Source organism: Neopsephotus bourkii, unplaced genomic scaffold (genome assembly GCF_033783945.1).
Source record: "Neopsephotus bourkii isolate Nb327-2 ecotype Australia unplaced genomic scaffold, CSIRO-AGI_Nbou_v1 NB_1814, whole genome shotgun sequence".
Classification (NCBI taxonomy): domain Eukaryota; kingdom Metazoa; phylum Chordata; class Aves; order Psittaciformes; family Psittacidae; genus Neopsephotus; species Neopsephotus bourkii.
In genome coordinates, this window is record NW_026902287.1 from 715,491 (window position 1) to 738,176 (window position 22,686).

The 22,686-nt window shown below is 41.3% G+C and overlaps 1 long non-coding RNA gene across 1 annotated transcript; it reads left to right on the forward strand.

Moving 5' to 3' along the window:
* The first annotated feature begins 343 nt into the window (after window positions 1–343).
* Window positions 344–21,584, forward strand: LOC133206606 (uncharacterized). Its single transcript, XR_009723818.1, has 4 exons — window positions 344–458; window positions 8,102–8,237; window positions 21,134–21,228; window positions 21,523–21,584. It is a non-coding gene; the product is annotated as an uncharacterized LOC133206606 (long non-coding RNA).
* Window positions 21,585–22,686: the final 1,102 nt, after the last annotated feature.

A 22,686-nucleotide genomic window follows, 5' to 3' on the forward strand; every position in this document is an offset into this window, starting at 1 on the left:
GAAGACACCAGGATCTGTGCTGCATGAAGATGACTAGAGAATCAAGCACCTTTTGAGAATGAAGCCAGGTGGGCAGAAGGTGATGCTGGATTTTTGCTTTTAATATAAATTATGCCTACTAAGAAAAGCAGGTTCACCTGCCCAGCTGAACAGAAAATCCCAAACTTCAGAATTCCACCCGCGTCTCTCATAACTATTTCAAGCCATGAATATACACTAGCTACGTAAGAAGGAACAATTAATAATTTCCTTATCAATGTTTAGAGATTGTCTGAAATTCATCTGTACGAGAGGAACGTACCACTCCCTTTTAGCAACCTGAAGTGAGGTCTCCAGAGTAGCAAAGTAATATAACTGAGGACGATAGAACAGCTTCATGAAGCTTCACTCTGCTTTGCTTAGATTGAATGGGAAGGGCTGGCTAAGAGAAGAGGCTTTGGGAAAATGCCTACAGCTAGGTAAGGTTGGCACTATCTCTCTTTCTTTGTAAGAGAAAGGAAGGATTCTCAAGTGGTTATGATGAAGAGAATAGCCTGGAGGCAAAGTAAGTGAAAAGTTGCCATTGCAACAGCCCATACAGAGATCTCTTCTGTGGCTCCGTCAAGCAAGGTTTCACTGGAAATGAAGCAGGGATCAGTTGGGTTTGCCCCTTCCCCAGCCTTTCAATGGCACTGGGACAGAAGCTCTCCTGGAGACAAACCTGGAACTTGGTCTTCCTGTGTGATGGCCGTGACCACTGCTGTATATTAAAATTTATACTAGTGAGTGTATTCTTTCTTCCTTGTTTTTAAGCGATTAATGACTCATGCCGTCTTTCCTGCTGTATCTGTGCCCTGTGGATACGTGTTGAGCCTCTCAGCATGCTTGTATCAAAGGGTCTGTAGTTTAAGGACTGGTGCTGTGCGATGGTCACTGAGGTACTCAGCACTGGCTCAGTGGCATTGCTGTGCACAGAACCAGACATGAAAAGAATGCTGGTAAACATGCAAGTCCAAGTCTTTCTTGCAGCAAAGCCTTTAGATGTGGATCAGGGTGTATGCTTTTTCTCATTTCCTTTCACATGACATTACTCCATTATTCTTGTCTTTAAAAGTCATATATCAGTGTAGTGCTGCATATTACAGTATAGTGATAAAAGCACATCAGTCTCAAAATTATTTTAGTATAAATACTCTTCAGCAGCAAATACTCTTGTTTGAAGTGCATGTCAGTGGTTCAGACAAGGCAGTGGGAGAACAAGTATATATTTCCTGCCACATCCTAGCAACCCATCTTTATTACAATTTGGAAGAGAGGTTTCATTGTTAGATTTACAAGTGAAGATCTGCTTTTTCAGCTTAGTGCCTGTTCTCACCTTGATCTTACGCAGCAGTTTCAAGATGTGCTTTCATGGCCTTTGCTGAGCTCTCCAGACAGATTTCACAACAATACAACATCTCCTTGTCCTATTTAATTCTTTTATCTTGCCACAGAAAGCTATCCTAATGTGAAGCAACTGAAAAGAAAACCCACCCCAAAACACAACCCTGCATTGAAGGAAACTGGTAACCCTAAGTGAAACACCTTTCTTTAAGACCAAGCTATGCCAAGGGGAGATGGATGTCTATCTATCCCATTTCTGCAAAGGGATGTACTTTATGCACAGCTGATTTGAGGTTTCGGAAGGACTTTGGATGGAAGTGAGTGGTGCTGTTGACTCACTGCTGGTTCCCTCCGGATGCGGCCTCTCTCCCCCGCCTCACTGGCTGGCTGGATTCCCCATCCCCACAGTGAGATGCCAGGAAAGGCAAGGGCTTTTTGTGCCTCTGCAGGATTTTCACCTGACCCTGGCTGATGCAGTCCTGACATGACAAGAAAGCAAACTCCATCCCTGTTGCCTGGCCGCACCCTTTTAAAGGAATTTGCTGCATGCTCCTATATAGCCGCAGATTGTACAACCACTGGCTTTGATGGTTGAATCACAGCGGCCTACGCAAAAAACAAGGGTGGCAATCTCAGTGAAACTCCCGTCTTCCAGCTCCTGAGCGACTTCTAACCATTTGAAAACGCATGTGGTTTCCTGCAGCTTTCCTCCTTGCAGGGCCTTTTGTCTGATGCCACTTGGGCTGAGAGAGACCGGGAATTAGGGCATACCATCAGAAGCATTGCAGCACTGCAGAGCAGCCAAGTGGGTCCAAGAGCAAGAGTAAACCTTGCGTGGACAGCTGTAACAGTACTTGCATGTATTTGCTCCTTAACATGCACTTTGCAAATCTGGAGTGGAGGATGTGTGTGCACCCTAACAAATCTAAAGGCAGGCCAGGTCATGTTGCACTTTAGAAGAGCGGTGGAGATAAAAGCAGAGCCTTGAAGTTCAAGCAGCATTCCACTTAAAAACTGCTGGAGAGGGCAATTCCATGTCCCCTTCCCAACTCAAGCTCCCATTAATTTCATCTTTCCATAAAAAAAGGTTTTAGCTATATTTTGCAAGTGGAAGATCACACATTGGTCTGTTTCTCCTCCTGCTGGCTACCAGCTAAATTACTGCTAATACTGAGACATCACAGCACAGTTAAAACAGTTTGAAAAAATTAGAGATCTAGTTGTCTGAAGTATAACTGAGAAATACTGAAATATACCTCCAGTGAATATTTGACAACTTTTTCTTTGCAGAGAATATTAAGGCAAAGACAAAATGATACAGCTGAGATTTTTCTTTTTGAACACTTACTGAACAGCTCTTGTAAAAAGGCATAATAATTACAGTAATAATAATGGTAAGGATGATAACAACAACAATAAAAATAATGTAATTTAGATTTCTGAAAGCAAAACACTCCTGTCAGAGAAATGAAAGATTTTGCAGGGTAGCCTTTGTTATAGCAAAAAGGAAAGAGCTTGCTGGTCACAGTAGTCAGGAGACCCATGCTTTTATTTCCAGCTGAGCTGCACATTTCCTGTGTGACCTTGCAACTCCCCCATACCTCCGCTTTCCGTCTGTAATGTTGGATAATAGATATCTTGGTTTAGCAAGGCTGATCCTCTGCTTGCAGAAACTAGACATGCAGTGTTCGCAATGGGATCCTTTGATCCTCACTTGTGCTGCTAGAAGAGGAGTATGCCACTTTCTTTTACACTGAATTTGGGAGGCTGCTTTAGGAGGAGTGTGTTCTTTTTGTCTCTCGCGGGGGGATCTAAGGAAACCCAGAGGAGGGAGAAGGTGTCACAGATAGGTTTCAACGAGTGGGAGATGACAGAATGAAGCAGTCCCCAAGCCCCTGAAACTTTCAGTTTTGCGGAAATGCAAAAAATTACTTGCTAAATGCAAAAAATCGTGGAAAATGCAGAAAATTACTGCATCTTTCCCATCTCAGGTTCCCTTTTTAGGCTCTTACTAAGACTCTTTTGCCTTTCCCTAGAAACAAGCATACTGCCTTTATGTCTTGTTTATTTTGCTTCCTCTGAACTGCATTTTCAGGGATGACACCTTGATGTTCATAACAGGCTTGTGAAAATCAATGCAAAATCCTACTCCATCAGTGCAACATGCTTTTTGCCTTCATTTTGCTCAGGCAAAATCAGCTCACTCCTATATGAAGGCAAGGGAATGATACCCTTTCAACTTCTCTATCTCAACAGATGTTCTCCTGGCTTCTAACCAGGGTGTGTGCCTGGCTGTACTGGTGCAATGCCTCAAACCTGGTGGGATGCCATGGATTTCACAGAACAGGAAAGAGCTCAGAAAGTGTCTCCTGCAGCAAGTTTGGCATTCGGTGACATACATGCCAAGGACAATAGGGTGGCAGACTCCAAGTGACACTCAACAGAGAAAACACACAGCTGGCACACAGCTGGAGGCATCTAGACATAGGAAAGTAAGGGTCTCTTAGACCCTCTGGGATTTTCTCCTAAAGCAGGTTGAGTGGAGGTTGGAGAGTACACCCAGCATCCCACTGGGACCTGGCTGGGGTCCTTCCCATGCTCAACAGCATGGGGCACTCTGGGGAGGTCCCGAGGCTAAGTGGTGGGCACAGCAGCTGCCTGATTTAGGGAATGGCAGGCACCTTGGAAACCGGGGGTGGTTTGCACAACCTGTGGTGTTCCAGGAGAATAAAAGTCATTATGCATGCCCACCACCCCTCTACTAGTATTACAGTTCGCATTCATGACTTCAGGAAGGGCAGGCAGAAAAACTAGGTGAAGATGTCCAGCTCCTCCACAGCGACTCTTAGTTGTTTAAATCAACCTGGCAAGGAAAGGACTTTCTGCATTAATTCAGGAGTACAGGAAACAGATTAAGGAAGATGCAACCTGTAAGTTTATGTGTTTCTTCCTGTTAAGTAAGGATCATGTTTAGGAAACAATGAAGCTAAACTTCTGCTTCACCTATTTTAAACCGTGTTCCTGCCGAAGGGAACAGATTGCTTCTCCTGACAGAGGGCTCATATGTGAAACCTGGCATCCTTCCCTGTGCCACCCATCCCAATACTTCACCATGTCTGCTCTCCACAGCTTAGCCAGAGGCACATGTGAAGCCTATATCTTGCTGGTAAAACATGTAACAAAGCTGAAAGCTGCAGTCTTTGGTGAGACCTCTTCTGCTCCAGGAGACAGCCTCCAAAGTGCTCACACTGACTGTGGGGTAAATAGAGGGTAAAACTGCCCATAAACAGTATATGGTGTTTTCAGAATAGTGCTGGGGTACAGGACTCCTTCTTTGGTTCCGCATGTCCAACATGTAATGAAATGCTAGGTGAAACCACACTGTAAATTAAGTGGTATCAAATGGTAGCTGTGGTATAAATATACATTGCTGCCCTTCACCTCTGCAGCTATTCAAATTCAAACAGTGATTTCAAGGGGAGGCAGCCCTAAGCAGTGCTTCAGTGGAGGGATTTTAAACATTTTTTAAAGGTTTTATGCCAGGAGCAACATACAGAACTGAATAAGCAAATTCTTGCTTTGGGCTCCAGCTGCTACACTGTGAGAAACTTGCAAGCCAGCAGAGGTAAAGCATTGGACTCCCAGCAGCCTTGGCCAGGTTTTTGGGTGCATGCGTTTTGGTCAGTCCTGGGGGATAAATAGGAGCCCTTGGCAGATAGTTCACAGAAGGCAGCAGAATAGCCCATGCAGGAACACAATGGCAGTACTGTTTCCCATAGACTAAAATAATGAATCATAGCTTCCCCTTGCTACTGTCGTTCACATAACCTTTACAATAATTTATAATTAAATTAGTTGCCCTTTGGATAGGTGCACATGGTTGTTTTTTTAAGGGTTGCTAAGGTAACTGATGATTTCCTTATTTCATCCTGTGTAAGGGGAAATTTTACTTCCTAGTGAGCCTGAACAAGAGACTCAGTGAAAACAGATACTTGTTTATCAGGAGTTTCAGTGGTTCTCCTGATATCAGGCAAAGGACTCTCAACCTATTTTATGGGGGATTGCTTATATTATTTAATTTTAATGGTAAAAGAAGAGCTAGAGTAACCCTTCTGAATTGTTTCATCTAAAAGAGAAGGGAGTGGAATTTTTAATTCAATTTTTTAAAAGGCTTTTGCACTTTCTCATAGACTTTTACTCAGCCTGTTTGCTTTTCTATTTTCTCTCCTGTAGCTAGAAGTTAATGCTACAGATGCAAAAGAAAGAAGGCAAGAGAAGTCTGTGTATACGGATGGTAGTGTGCCTCTGCTTGACCGGACCAATTACCTCTTCTGAAGAGCAGATGAGATTTTATAGATAAATAGCTGAAGAGAGAATTATTTCTATCTCCCTCTGTCCTCTCCCACGTACACAGCATGAAGGCCAGAGAACAGAGAGAAGCTACAACAGAAGATAAACTGCATGTCCCTTCACTGCAGGAAACCCAATAAACACCTTCAGATTAAACAGCAAGTTCTCCAACGTCCTTCCCCTCTTCTACTCCATAGCACACGACAAAAGGAAAGAAGCTCCAGCTTCTGAGAAAAAGAAATAAACATCAGCATACTATCAGCATACTCAAGTAGCCACCTGATCCTGTAATCCCCAAGCCCCTGTATGGTGTTTAGCAGCAGTCCTCTGCCCACACAGCATGCCTACTGCGAGCACCTTGCTCCCCTGCTTTTGGTGTGAGCAAATGGACTAAGAGGGGCAGCAGTGCCTTGAGGGTAGGCCTGTGATGGGTAATTGGCACAAAGAGCGAGGTGGCCTTGTGCAGGGAATTCCCCTTGTCTCACTGAGACTCTGTTGTGCATCCTGCTTCAGCAATCTTATCCCCAAGCGATCTGGCTTTCCCTCAGCAGCAGGATGGAGAAAGTCAGCCACAGATATTGCCCCACTTCCATTCCAGAGCCTGTATCTGTGCAAGGCACTGGTGCTGCTGGCAGCACAGCAAAGAGCTCTGCTAACCATTGCTTTGTGGCCATGCTCATGTGCAGATGTGTGAAAGAAATTTCTCCAGGAAATATTGGCTGGAGGTTTAAAAGTAGTCTGTAGTCTGTAATTTGATGCGATAGAGGACAAAGGTGAGTACATTTTATTATTTAATCTGTCAGTCAGTTCAATGCAATTCAAGGTTATTGTAATAAATAGAAATGTTTACCTAACCTTTCTCCATCTCATTCATCATGAATTGTGTGACATGTCCTCAGTGACACAGGGCTGTATAACTATAACTGAGAAACAAGCAGATAAGAGCTTTACAGTGTATATCTCTGGTTTTTCATAAAAGAGCACATAAAAAGATAAACATGTCCTAGGATGCAGTTCTATATGTATATTCCACTGACTGTTGCTTACATGAAGTTTTATACAAAAACTAAACCCCACGGGAATTCTTCAGACTGACATCCTGAGAGCTTTCAAAGTTAACATTTTAATCTCTGTTTCCTCCTGCTGTCTTGGTAAGGATTTTCTGTAATACTTCTGAGTAAGTGACACCAATATTGAGAACAAAATGGTTCATACCATGCTTTCTGTATGACCATGGCAGGAATGTTACTCTGAGTCACTTTGACAGAGTAAAAGCCCCACTTATTCATCAGGAGTAAAGACTTCTGTCAGAAGGTGTCTCAAACTACTTAGGGAGCATGAAAGTTTACACTGTGTCTATTTTCAGTAAAGCAATCTGATTGATGGTTTTTGCTCTTCCATCAAAAAGATACCATACATTCTAACCAAAGCTTTTCATAAAGGAAAAGTTACTTATAAGAAAATTTTTCAAGTCAAAACAATTCAGTTTTCCTTTTAGTTGACAGTTTAAAAAAAAATAACAAATCTAAGCTTAGTTCAAGAAGGAATTTTCATTTAAAGATCATTGAGAATTAAGTCTATGGTTGATCATTTAGATGTTAAATATTATTGAGAGTAGGTCTATGGTCAAAATCAAGCCAAAACTCATCACGACATTGGAATTTCCGAAGTTTCACTTTTGATTTTTTTCTTAATTTTTGACCTTTTGTCCTGACTAGGTTTGGGACTTTGTATTCTATGTTGAAAGCTTATTTGGACTTGAGATTTTAGGTTTAAAAAGAAGAAAAGACACACACAAACAGCAGAAGTAAGCAAACGGAAGAGCGCAGATACCGAGTTTCTTCCGATGTCTCAATCCTTTTATTCTGGAGAGTTTCCTTTTGTTACATAAATCAATAGCTGGCCAGCAGAACCAAGCTAATTAATTCTTATGATGACTGACTCTTCTTAAATGTGCAGGGCATTTAAAGCTGTCACTGCCTGTTGATGTAAGCTGCACATTTGGTCTCATTCTGGCTTCCCCAAGAGTAGTGGCAGCAGCCTTTAATGGGCAGAAATCCCAGCTGTCACCTTGTGGATCACAGTGCGATTGTAGAGTGCAGGGGGTCTCACAAAAGCTGAGACCTTTGTTGAGCAAAGGTAGGACTTGAGTTGTGCGCAGAGTGCCTGGGAAGGGGAGGTTGCTCCTGGAAGAGGTGTGATATTCCCACACCAGCCCAGGTTGCTGGCTTGGTCTGTTGAAATGCAGTGTTGGAGCATGTTTGCAGCAGCTGCTTCCAAGCCAAGGTGGGGAAAGTCACAGGAGGTAACAGGATGAGTAACTGTGGTTAAGCCCACATGTGCCAGGGGGGAAGGAGAAGTTTGCAAATGGAGTGTCATTTCTCTGTAGATGTATCTTTTAACGTTAAAGAAAGAAACCAGAAAAGCCTTTCAGAAGTAAACCAAAGAGCTGTTTTTCAGAAGGTTAGAGTCCACCTGGAGTAGTCAGAGAAACAAATTGTTCAAACAATGTGAACATGTAACATGTAGAAATAACCTGGGATTTGAAGTTGTCTGACTAGAAAAAGACTCACTGAATTTCAGAGTGCCAAAGCAAAAGTACGAATAACAAATCATAAAGGTACAAATTAAAAGTAATACTGATTCTTGTATGGCAAAACACCCCCTCTTTGCTTTTTGCTGACCCTTTATCACCTCAGGTGTTTCAGGTCCGAGAAATGGTACAAAACTAATGACATTTAAGCATTGATGTTTTGCGGGGTTGTACAACCACAGTCTAGCAATTGGCTATTCCATTTCATTGTATAAAAAACCCCAAAGCAAAATAATGGAAGTTAAGGACACAGCCATTCACACAGAATTCTACTGGCAGGTCAAAGCTGAGAAAGGAACCGAAGAAATTCAGAAGAAATTCAGAAACTTCAGAAAACAACCGAAGCATGACATTAATCTTGCCACTTGGCATGTGGGAAAAATGTATAAATAGAACACTATGCATCTATTTAATTTCTGCTGCCTTCTCTGATTTCAGTGCTGGTATACTATATAGCAGCAGTTAATCATGTCATAAAATATACAAAAAACTGTGTCAAAATTGGTGTAAAATTAAAATTTTAGTAATCATTTACATGCAAAAAATAGCTAGCAACTACACTATTTACAATACTTTGAAGTGTCCTAGGCACCTAAATGCATTGTAGTGGAATAAATGACACTTAAAACGTAGATTGCAAGACGTCTAAATCTGAATTTATACTGCATCCACAGTCCTGCCCTTTGACTGTGTGTTCTCACACAGAAAAAGGAGTCTCTTGCTGTGAGCATTTTTCAATAGCATCTTAAAGATGTTAGGAATACCTCAAGAGTGAAACTATACAGTTTTATTTGAATAAATGCTTGTTGTGTTCATTTTGTTGTTGACATGCTTTTGGAGGATTGCCTCCCACCCAGTAAAGCTATATTAACAGTACTATCATCTCTTCAGGGAAGGGACTGCTTCTAACAAGAATATGTAATAGTACCCAGAGAATATGTAATAACACCCAGAGCAAAGGTAAATTAAAGCTAACCAGAACTGCTGTATGGTTTTATAACACAAATAATAAGATTACCATGCAGACAAGTAATTATGCCTCTAGCCATGCACAATCTGAATTCTTTCCAGCTTTGTTTTATCTGTACCTTTATAAAACAAGTGCCTCTACAAATCCTCTTCTGCAAGCTTTTAAGGCCCTCTACGAACCAGACATAAGCTGTTCCTCAGCTCTTCTCAACACTGAACTCACCATTCTCACTCTAATCATGTCTGTTGCTCTAGAACAGATAGTCTTTCTGGCATGCTGCTACTTCTGCAGAAGATGCCCCCATGCCCACCCCTGGCCTTCCCTCTGCCAGCTAGTTATCATCCTGCCTTTGAGTAGGAGGGTAAGGATTTTCCAAATGACCTCAGCACCATTTCATCTTCTAGATTTGCAATGCCTCTGGTGTGAACATGACAACACCTCTGGGCAGGGAATAGGGGGATTTCCACAGTAGCTGCCTTTGTACATGCCGTCAGTCATGAAGGCTGCGAGTGTCTGCGAGTGTCACAAAGCACCTGGTTTGTTCAGACATTAGTGAACTGTGATGTGCCGGACAGTTGAGAGCAGGTCCTGCTTCTGCTGCATTTCACTCGGCAGAGGGTAGAGAGGCTGAGGAGGAGTCTGTTCAGAAGGAGTGGGGAACCTTGTATATTTACGTATTGGAGGTGTACACTGCATAATAAGAAACTTTCTGACTTGATGTTCTGGTTTTGCCTATGAGCACAAGGTTTCCAGCCTGGATCTCTGCACCCAGGACCTCTCTTACGTAGAGATTCAGGAATTTTCAGCATAAACCTCTGAAGGGGAGACAGAGGTGAACAGAAGTGGCATGAATCTAGGTCAAGATCATGTTGGGGAGAAGAGTGACTGGTGGCTGATGGTGAAGCAGCAAACAGCATGCTGAACACTCATCTCTGCTGTTTGAGATCTCATCCCAGAGTTGGCAGTGGTATTTGTGCATGTTCTACTGAAGTCTGCCCAATCTTAGCCAAAGTCTATTGGCTAAGTTGTGGTCTGGGAATGCAACCTGTGTGAATTTTCCCCAGTCATTTCTAGCTATTTATGCTGTTTAATTAGTGAAATGAATATAAAAGTAATCAGTACAGAATTAGTGGCCTCAGCTCATCTATCAAACTTTATGGATTCATCAGTTTGAAGGGGATGGCCCTTTCTTTCAAAGGCACTAAGAATTTGCAACTCCCATGTGTGTTGATGGGACTGAGCATATTTTTGGTCACCATTAATGAGAAATCCAATATTCATTACTACTAGATGACCTAATGAAGCCTTCTCCTGTTAGGTCACACAGCCAAGCTGAGATATATAAGGCCAAACAAGATAGATGTTTGCATACAGATAATCTGTAGGCAAAACATTTTTTCCCCTGTTAACATGGATTCTTCAGCTATCAACACTGCAACTTTTGACTTCTAGCATCAGCTGTTGTTTTTCTCCTGTTTGCGTGTTTCATAATCTCTTCTCGGCTAATCTTAACAGTGCCTTTCTAATTGCAATTAATTAGGAAACAGGATAGGAAAGGTGTCCTAACATGTAGGTATTCATAGAAGACAAGAATGACTCTGAAGTACTGACCACAAGGCTGTGGGTGGCTGAATCCATTTGTATCATTATTGAGAGAGAAATATCCAGAGGCTTCAGTGGAAAAAAACAGTCAGGAGGGGAGAGGAAGTTTAATGTATTTAAAAGATCTGCTACATCCTCAAAAATTGTAAAGAAATGATCCTCCAAACAGGTCATAAATGGAGGAATGAGAATAATTTGGGGATTTCAACTGGTATTCTGTGATTTGTCTTATAAAACATTTATTTTAAAGTAGTTATTTCAGGATATAAATTTTTAAATTATTATTATTATATATAAAGAGGTTTTGTCTACTTCTGGCTTCAGAAATTTTGTCTTTCCAGGTCTGGATTTCCCTGGGTCTGCCTCTGGGTGCATGATCTTTTAGGAAGGACAGAGTATTTAAGACATTTTATGAGCAATCACACTTTATGCCAGGGTCCTGACTTTATGCCAGGGTCAACAAAACCCTTTCCCCACGTGTTTAAATAGGCTTAGAGTTGTATAAATTGGCATGAACAGCCAAAGCACCTGTGTTCAGCAGTTCAATTAAAAATGTTTCCCCGTACCCAGTGAACAAACAATGTTTTCCAGCTGGCTGTTTAACATCAGCAGGGAGAAAAATGGGTTGTGATCTCTATATAGACTTACATGCTCTTGTATCACATGAAAATGAAAAAGATAATACAAATCCATTAAATGACTGAATGGCATAATAAAAACTAGTTCTGGAGTTGCCTACAGTTTACATCACATGATTTTTTTTCCAAAATGGATAGGGTACAACGACAGCTAAGCAAAATGTGCGCAGGTTAGAGAGTTGTTAAGGCGTCTGAATTATTTATGTTTATTCTTAATTATCTGGATGACAATAGCTCCACACAGGTATGGAACCTGTGCACCTGGCACTGCAGAACTGAGTGGCAACAAGCACATAACCATTTTGGTGCACAAATGGATGCTACCCACCCCTTGTGGCTATACATGTGATTCACACTGCTGTGGGCTCTGGACAAGTGGTACCCCTGGAGGCTGGCGAAAGCCATGGGCTGAGCCCTCGTAGCCCAAACAGCCAGAGAACAAATGGAAAATCAAGTCAAAAGATTCATCCAAAAATTATATGAGATCGTAATGGTATGTCCATGAGTCATGCTTTTACCTTCTCAGATTAATGAGGAAGCTACATGGGACAAAACTGCGCAAGGATTTGTGGATAAATAAGCAAGGCAGTTTTGCATCACAGATAGGCTAGGTACCTTGTGTGAGAAATGTCAGAATAAGAGAGAAAAGAAGAGAAATAGCAGTGTTGGGAAAACTCTCACAACAGGAAGCTGTGAAAATTCTATAGTGGGGTTAGAACTAACAGAACAGACTTGCAGAAAATTGTAAGCCTGGAATATTACCTTGACTTAGCATTTCAAAAGGCCTTGGGAATCCAGGGAAAATCATACAGAAGGGCACTTCAGTATTCAAATTAAGACTTAAAGCCTCAACAAGGGAGAGGATGCAGGGCAATGGATTACATGAAAACAGAAGAAAGGAAACATTGGCTTTTATAATTAGAGTAGAATAAGCCAAAGATATGATCTATGGCATGGGAAGGGGTAAAGATGCTAACAGTGGTTTAGAAAAATGTAAGTAACAAGATCAAAAAGGAAAAAAAACCTCAATCTGTCTGGAACGGAGTCCAAGTTAGAGGTGCTTATGAATCAACAGGATGAAAGAACTGATTGTATTGCCCAAAGAGAAGGCAGAAACACAGGGAGAAAATACAAGTTCTAAAGAGCAAATACCAATCATTGTAGAAGTGAAAGGAAAGCTTGCCATGCAAGTTAGGAAGGAGCAACCGGCTGTACACAAAGAAAGGACTAAGTCATGAAACCCAAAATTAAAAAAAAACCCCAAACCAAAAACCAAATCTAAAATATCCAGCAGGTAACATCTGATAATAAGAGGAAAAAAAAATTTTGAAAGCTTTCCATTCTAAGTACATAAACAGTATTTAATTATTGGGAGTAACAGGAAGAAAAATCCCATGACTCTCTTTAAACCCAGAATAGGTTGCAAATCCAAAGCATAGGAAGAGGAAGAAAGCATGTACAATATTGTTTCCTAAAGCAGTAAAAACAAGACCCATGAGATACACTGAGTGTAACAAGGCATTTGTTTGAATGAATTGAATTTGCATAGTGCATATTACGCTAGATACTCAGCCTGAGAGTTACGTAGCATTTCCTTGACTTTCCTCCCTGCTGTACTTGCTGTCTGATCACAGAAATGTGCCATTCACAGAAATGCTGTATATTCCTGTCATGTCTGTACCTGCTCTTGATTGTGTTTGTTTGGGTGTTCAATTCTGACTTTCACCTAAGGACAGCAAGTTAGTAGCAGACAGCTGAATTCAGATCAGTAGATGCCTTTTTTCCCTCCAAATTCAGATGTTCAAATGACACACCTTTTGTGTACTAGTACCAATGAACAACTCTTCTGAGAACCCACAGTGGTAGGAAGACCATTGCATGTATTTTAGTAGCTAAAAATGGTCAGGTATTTGATAAATCAGCTTTCATGTGTGTGGTTAGCTGGGGAAGTGGTTACTGTTGTTAATACTTACAATGACTGTCATTTACTCCAGGCTCTTAGACAGAAGCTTGATTTCTGGGGGTTGATAATAGACATGATAACCTTGCAAATTCAACAAAGCTAATTTTACTAAAGCTCAGGTGCTGCAGAAAGTGTGTGCCAAGGGAAAGGGAGTGTCTGTGGCTCTTGGCAAGGTGGAGCACACCCATCATCACACCAGCAACAGGAACTCCTGGGCATGGGAAACTACAACCAGAGGAACAGCTCCCACCCCAACTCCCGTCCCTCTCCATACTGGGAGGAGACACTCCAGTTTCAAATCAGTGATGGACACTGATGATGCACTTGGTTAGAAGCAGGTGTGGCAGCTTTTACTACAGGGTGCAAATATTGAGGGAGAAGACGGAGAAATCAAGGCTAGTCAGAAAGCTAGTGGTTGTGGAAAGCCTGGTGCAGGCTACAGGGAGCCAAGGATCAGACCGTGTAAATTTTTTCTGTGTCACTATGGTTGTTTTTATAAAAACTTAAGTCCCTTCCTAGTGTTTCCATTCACCCTCAGCAACCTGTAAGTCTTGATTTTGTAAAGAAAAGGCACAGTTTAAGATTAATCATGCCAGCCACACTGTTGACCTAGACACGGTCTTGTTTAATGACATTCCTTGAAGGCACTCACCTTGTCTGATCGTGAGTGAGTGAGACAGTGTAAAACATTGCATAGTCCGGAATTTGATCTAATACAGACCAGCTGAGACCCTGATGCTGTTGTACTGGTTTTATGCCAATCTAAGCGAATGCTAAGCCTTGATATTTTTTATATGTGCATTTCCTACAGGGCACACAGTGCTTCAGTGCAATTAGTGAAAGGTAGTTGCCAGCAGTTACCAATAAAATAGACTTATGCCATGAGAAGAAGTCTCAGCAGAAATTGCCAAGAAAGGCAGATGATTTTTTGCTGTGAGTCTCAAGGATAATGCTTTTAAATATATTTTTCTGACTTGTAAAAACATCCAACATATTCCCAGGTCTATTGCTCTGATCAAAAAAAGCCCTTAAGAAGCAAGGCCCATCTCTAAGTTTGGACTATGTGAATTAACTGGGCTTTTTTGACATTGTCCTCAGTTTCCTTTTTGTCTGATTTATTGAGGTAATTCTTTGAACCTTGCTGTGGGAGACAAGGGGTAGATCTCCTAATTAATTTGTAATGCTTCTGAAACCACCTGTCTTCTGAAATGCAGGGACTATTTCCTGAGAACTTGGAAAGGATCTCTTAAAATCACCCATGCCTCATCTATTTATGGAAAACGTAGATACAAGACAACATTTATTTTGAAAACACCGATTACTAATTAAGAAGCTCTTCATATATATGCATAGAGTTAGATGGTCAGCCAAATCTTAAAGTGACTGAAACTCAATGTTTTTATGGACGTTCAGTTAATATTATTTTAGCACCTTTCTTGCATTATTTTCTGGCTCTACCAGAAGTAGATTTGGAAAGTCAGTCATGCAAGTGCTGTCTGACTTGACAGGTCAGGTTAGCTTGAGCTAACCTATTGCTGCAAAATTTATCTGAAACAATAATCTTACCTACCTAGAGGAAAACTTCACATCTGGAAGAGTTTCATTCTTTGCCAACATCCAAATATTTGCATGAGTGCAAAAAATACGTAATGAAAATGAAAAAAAGACCTTCAAAAGGTGCTTGTAAGAGGGAATTATGTGAAGGATGGTGCTTTTATGGCTAGCAAAAGTTGTATTTAGCAGTTATTTGCATGTGTAGAGAGATGTATGGTCTGATGACACTGAACCTTACTTATGTACTTCAATATATCCCTTCTTCCTTTGAGCTGAAGAAACATGTATCTGAAGCTAAATAATTTGCAGTGATACACAGGGGAAAGTCAAGTGGGTCTCTAGGCTTGTTGCTTGTATCTCACATAATAGCTCTTGGAGCTGCTTACTGTGTAATTTTTTGAAATTGCTTTAAGCACTTGACAATACTAATGGGGCTTATTCTCACAAATGTCCGTGGATATAGGAACCTTGAAAGAAGGAGAATGAAGCACAGTCTACAGACAGTGGAACATGCCAGAAAACATTTTGCCATTCACAAAAAAGATCCCCCTTAAATGGCTTAAGGTTAAAATTTTTGGGTGGAGGAAGTGATTGAGGGCTGGTGAGAACAAGTAGGGCTTCTGTGGTATTAAATTAATGGGACAGTTCTGTCTTCATGAGGTTGGTGGGATTGGCCAACTGTGAAAAGAGGAACTTTTGCTCTCTCTTACTACCCACACACTTCCTCACCAGCACTGAACTTGATAACATGGTCTGTAAAAGACTGCTGACTGTCTTCCCTGTACCCTTGCTGATAACAGCACATACAGCGTACCCAGCACTGAGTTCTGCAAACCTCATGAAGATGTTCTTTGCTCCTGGAGTTGTCTTGGCAGAACCCCTCTGCCTTACCCATCCTTGGCAATGATTTCTTCTTGCTGTGGAGAACTGATGCCTGTCCTGTACACAGAAACTAGACACAAACCTTACCTAAAAAAGCAGTTGAAGTTGAAAAAAATACTCCAACCTTCTGGTGGCTGATGTCTCTTTGTGCTGTCAGGGGTGTTGGGAAAGGAAAAGGGTCTCCTGAGACTTGGGGGAACAGTGGGCTGAGCATGTGCTGGTATGAGCTATCACACTGGTCATATAAGGAGCCTCTACCTCCAACACTATCTATACATTTGGGAGATATTGACCATGTAAATCTCCACCGTGCTGGCATATCACACCTATACTTTCTGCCTGTAGGGCTACACACAAGCTGCAGGAAAAATTCTGGCAGGAAGACACCCCTGCTCTGCAAGTTTTGCATGACTTGCATGCACAAACTGAGGTGACCTCAGTCTACAAAGACAAAAAAGTCTTTTCTGGGTGTGACCAAGATACTGTCAGTCAGAAAGACACAAGCAGGCAAGTGTAAGGAGCAGGAGGAAGAGGAAGGAGCTCAGGTTTCCTTTTTCGTTGAAGGGGGAATCCATGGGAAGACTTAAAGATGACTGTGTTACTCTGAGTATGCTGTGGGGTAGAAAAGGGACCTCTGAAATAAGAAAGGTGGAAAACAAACAAAAAGCACTGTTGGCTATACAGAGAGTACAGTGTTGGGAGCTGTTAAGACTTCACTATCTAGACTGTGCCCCTTGGCTTTCTCACTCACCCATGCAAAATGCTGGCTGCAGATGTGAAGGACTAGGGCAAGGCTGCTGGTCCTGTGGGGATGAAAAAAGTAGCTGTAGGGTTATGCTTTGGTTTCTACAAGCCAGTCATGGACTCTCCAGGGAGACCCCAGGTAAGGAAGAGGATCTGGTGGCGTCTTCACAATGCCCTGGCAGCACTTGGTGTTGAGGGAGTCGCACAGTTCTGCTGGGTGGTGTCTCTGTAAGATGATGGAAAAGCTCCAGAGAGAGACTCAGGCAGAGTGAGGGTTCCTGCAGGTTACACAGGGCTGTGCAAGGTATGTTCAATGGTGCTTTTCTTCTGTAATTGTTATTTGCAATTGCTATCAATAGATATGTCCTCTTTGCAACTGGAAGCAGGCAGCTGAGTTTCTCTGTGAGTTTCTGAGTTTGTCTGTCATCATGAAATGGTGGTGTTCCGCAAGCAGGCATGATAAGGCGTGTGAATCATACCATCCCAAGCACTTGGCATCTGCGTGAGTCACTGTTTTGCTTCCACGTTTTACAATTCCTTCCTGTTTTGCAGTATCTGGGGGTTTGTTATCCTTGTGAGCTACCCACAGCACTTTGAAAACTGACTAAGGTGCAAATGTTAAGGCTTGGCTTGGTGCAGTATTTTTTGCTGTTTAAAGATTTCTTAACATCTCCTACATAAACACTGACACTTGCTTGAGCTGAAAAAAGAGTTTCCTTTATTAAGATGTCAATAGCAAGTTTTGACACTACCAAGATGCAACACTTAAAAAGTTCTACCAATATGGGGCCTGTTTTGAAAGCATTATTTCTGTCAAAATGCATTCTAAAAAAAAAACTGGGCCTAATTCTCTGTATACAAATGCATACACACAGAGATATGAAAACACAAAAAACTTATCAGAAACGAAAGATGAAAATTCAGAAACATGATCATGCAAACTGAGGATTGTCACAGTTTTACTTATTTTGGAGCAGGTATTAGAATCATAGAATCATAGAATAGTTAGGGCTGGAAAGGACCTCAAGATCATCAAGCTCCAACCCCCCTGCCATGGGCAGGGACACCTCACTCAAAACCATATTACCTAAGGCCTCATCCAACCTGGCCTTGAACACTGCCAGGGATGAAACATTCACAACCTCCCTGGACAGCCCATTCCAGTGCCTCACCACCCTAACAGGAAAGAATTTCCTCCTTATATCCAATCTAAAATGCTATTCCCATTTCCATTCCATTAAGCTTAAGCCTAACACATTTGACAATTTTGTTGATTACTCAAAAGAAAAATAAGTAAATGGCTAGTATTTAGAGTTTCCATAAGGCAAGTATCAGAGAACTGCTGATCTGTGAAGAAACTGCAGTATGGATTTAGCAATATGATTTAGATATACAGATATATGTAACAGCATATGTTAGCTAAGGGTGAAAATGTAGGTAACATTGCCTAAAGGGGAACCAGTGACAAGATATTTTTGGATGGTATGCAAGTTCCCTGTAACACCAATGGCAAAATAGCTTAAGAAATCTATTGGGGAGTATTAAATGGAAATGAAGCTTTTGCTTTTGTTTGTTTGTTTGTTTGGGGTTTTTTGGTGTTTGTTTTTTTTTTCTCCTTACTTTCTCTATGTGTGCTACTGATGTACGTATTTCTGCAATACTATTAAAGATCTTGATAAAGTGCAGAGGGTTCATGTAGGAGCCACAGGCATGAATAATGGCCTGAAAAAATATACCCCACATGAGGAGACTCAAAATAGTTGGTTTACCAGACAGGAAGTTAAGAGATAGTTTGATCAGTCTGTCAGCACTCACACAGTGAGTAAGCCCTTGACTTCTACGTCTTAAACCTGACAGAAGAAAATATCACAGGAACCAGTGAATGAATTGAAGACAAATAAAGATTTGAATTTAAACTCAAATTTTAAGAAGTGAGGCTAAGTAATCACTGAAACAATGCATTAAGAAATGTGTCAGATAGATAAAAAATAATGAAGAGAATGTTACTTAAGAGGTTAGCCCGAATGACAGGAGTGATTCCCTTTGGCTTTATGCGCTAGAAATGCTTGGTCCCCGTCATCTGTTATCTTAATTAGGTATGGTTTTCACCATGAAGGTGTGAAGGGCAGTGTTTGTGTTGCTTGTGTGTTTTCAGTGATATATTACATTCCATTAGGATGGCTTCAACAGTGTGGAAAGAAAAGGAGTGTAGCTTGCTGTTGTCTACATAGGGACCAGATGTTCAAGTGGCAGAGGGTTGGAAAATGGAATTTCCTAGAAAGTAGTGTGAAGAATCTACTGCTACTCAAAAAGTCAGCAAGTTGGCTGCAACCAGCCACGGACATGAGGATCTGCTTGTAGAGATACAGTGGGCAGTGGAAAAAATTCATATAAACTTTTGTGTTTCTAGACTGTCTTACCTAGTTGCTTATTTTTCCCAATAAATAACGTGTTCTAACTTTTGTTCTATTAAGATAAGCTTTTCTCACTTTAATTGATTTTTTTGGTCTTGTTTGAGGATCATCTTCTGGATGTCCAGTTGTGATGTATGTAATTGTAGGTATAATTCACCTTTCTTAAGAGATGATGCCTAAAATTGAGCACAAAAATAATTTGAAGATATATCAGTGGAGCACAAGCAATTTCTCCCTTGGTCTCTCAAGTTAGACACCTGATCATATGTTTCTGTGTGAGCTCTTTGCCTTACTTGCCATCATATAAAACTTGGGCATGTTAGATTTAGAAACCACCTTCCCCCAGAAGCCCTTCTTGCAGGGCTGTATGCTCCTATAATTTCTCACCCTACACTTGATTGCATTTGCTTGTCATTATTTGTCTAGAATTTCACATTTGTCATTACTGAAAATTGAACCCAGTGTTTCCAGACCTTTTCTTTAATGTTTTAAAATTATCTGAACTCTGTCCTTGTTCTCCATCACATCTAACTGAGGCAAGAATGGCATCAGGAAAAACCCACTAAATCTTTCATGTATGATTTTTCTATATTCCCTGAATTTTACATTGGTATCTCAGAATAATAAAAACCTATCCCACTTGCAGTTCCATCAGTTGCAAATACATCTGATAGAAGGAGGGTAATGAGCACAGCAATCCTTTGTGCGAGTGACAAAAGCATAAACTGCTGGAGGTACTCAACCCCCAAGATAAATTGCTGTCATCTGTTTTGCACACACTGATAATAATGGGTCTGTGAATTGGATGGAAAAACATGGTTATAATCCCCCTAAAGTGTAAGGCAGCCTGCCTCTTGTCCTCACTGTACCCTGGCAACAATTTTGCTTTACTCATAGTTTTTCTGTCAGCCACCAAGAGGTTCCCAACAATATGTATCATCCTACCCCACAAATCACCAGTTCCCCTTGCTTGGGATCCCTACTGCTCTGTCCCTGTTAGGAAATCTTGCCTATATGAATGGGAGAATCTGGGTTCTATAGCACCTACCTCTGTCCTCATCAATGGAGCTACAGTTAGTAACGGGTGGGCACCTGGAATTTGGGGACTGCAGGATATGCTTCATATTATGAAAGCAGTGCACTTGCAGCTGCAGAGAATGTCATTCTCGTTGAAAAACTTGAGGGCCTCTACAAGCCCGCTGGTGTCTCGCTCTGCTCTTCTAGAATTGGCTCAGTCAAGCTTTGCATGACTTTCATTCACACCTTTCTCTCAAGATATGCATTCACTCTTGTGCATGACATACTCTAAATCTAGATTAAGAATTTGAGAATGCATGTCTTTTGCTGGCCCCTGGTGTTTGTTTGAATGTGAAATTTACTGTTTTGGAAACCATTCACACTTATCTGCTTTATTTTGCTTGATCTTTCGCTGACTCATTTCCATCAAAGTCAAAGCCATGACCAGAGAAATTACCTGAGTTCAGTGAAACAAGACACTACAGGAGTATTTGATCTTTGCTTTGAGAAAATGTGGCTGGACAGACTCGATTATTTCCCCTGCTGTGGAGGTCTTAAACATCAGCTGAGTCTAATGGCATGTCTCCAGAGGAGCACCTTGGAAAAGGCAAAATGGTTTTACTTCCAGCAAGAGCATCAGTCTGTACTTCCACCGATGTGCATGCTCTCACCAGACCTTTCTTCTTTAGGGTTTCTCCATTAGGATTCCTATACAGTACAGAGCACTGAGCTCAGTACTTCTACTTTGGAGAGGAGATGCTGCACAGCTGTGGGATTTGTCTTTACAGTTCCAAAAAGAGAACACTTCACTTTACTTTTTAAAATATTTTTAATATTAGACCACAAGCTTGACCAATTAGGAGCTTATTGTGGTAAGGGTCACATAGAGATATAAAAAATATCAGGTCCTGTTCAAAGAACACTCAAAATTTCATCCCAGTCATCCTTTCTGCTCAGCCAAAAGTGGCATTACATCCTTGCATCAAAAAGTCAATATTGTACCTCTGTGTGCAAACAACAGTTTCACAAGTATTTCGCTTTCAGCTGTGATTTTCAAAAAGGAAGTGTATGGCAAACAGGATGCAATCGGCCAGTTCATAAGGTGGGCAAGACTGTCTCACCGGAAGGGTTACAGTGAGGTGAATTTCTTGTTGTTGCTAAAGCCTTGTCCAAATATATTTATGTATGCTTAGTTTTGGGCTTTGGCAGGAAGCTTTAGTGCAAAAACAGCATGCCCTTCCGTCCTCTGTGTGTTTGAAAGCTCTTTTGGTGTGACTCATCAGAATCCTGTGGTTTGTGTATCCTGAGAGGAGAAGGGCTCTCTGTGATTATCAGACACCATGAAAAAGTAGCAGTTTGAAAATAAGATGATAAAGAAGTTCATTATTTCATAGGAAATGATTGCTGATGGCTTTTTATTTCTTCTCCCATAGGTTTGCTGTTTTACATGAAGGTCTTGTGGGTGTACATGGCTCTCTGTAGTTTTGCTTGACAGGCACATATTCTTCTTTGGAAGTGACAGTGCCTGCTGGGAGGGGGCTTTCTTTACAAGCTGATTTAGAAAACCAGACTCCTTGAAACAAGGGAGTCATCCTGAATGCTTGGTTGTCCGTGTGCTGATGTCCAGAGCTATGCCACTAAGGGAGACTGTCCTGTAGCTGCCAAGGTGCATCTTACCTCACAAGACACGATGGGAAGATGTGCATTGTTAAAGACTTTCAACTAACATCCCAGTGACACGTAAGTGGACTAAGGATACATGTTTCCCCAAAATGATAGCCATTTCAACTGATGCATTCTCAAGATGGTTCTCAGCAATTGCCTTTGATCTGTTTGTCTTTATACCCTGCTGATATCAGGGGGCATTAATGGTCCTGCCGTTGTGTCAGAGTGTTTTGACAAAAAACATTAACAAATCAGGCAAATGGAACGCAGAATTAAATCTATTTTTAAAAAATCTCCTGTTATGTCCAGAGTGAAGCTATCACTATGTGGGATCTTCAACATTTTACAAAACTGTTTCACAAAAGAGCATTAGGAGAATGCTCTCACTGACAAGTTTGGGTGTATTTGCCTAAGGGGCTGCTCATTGAGGGAGCAGAAATGCCATTTGAGAAAACTCTTTCTTTCTGGCAGTGAAAAAAAACTCTGACATAAAATATCTCCATGGAATTAATTACTGCAGACTAGTTGAGCAAGCCCACAAAACCGGAAAACATGTTGGAGAATCGTGCAATGTCAGGTCATTTAGAAAAATTAAAGAGTCCTCCAACCTTCTCAATTCTCTTTTATCCCACAGAAGCAGACCTTCTAAAAATTTAGAAATTCCGAATTCTAGGAAGTGCATGGAACACCAGGACTTATGTAATAGTTGAAGGATGAGTTACAGTCTGAAGCTGATGTTTTTATGATACTTTTCCTGTGTTTAAAGGGAGTCTATAAAGATAGCAAGCAAGTTGCTGTTTCGCTAGAGAATGTGTGCATGCACCCTCTTCTCCTCTACCCAAGCGCATAGGCACATAGGCATTGATAAAAACTCTGTGAAGGAGCTGACAAATGAAACAGTGTTGCATGGTATGGACCACACCACCACACTA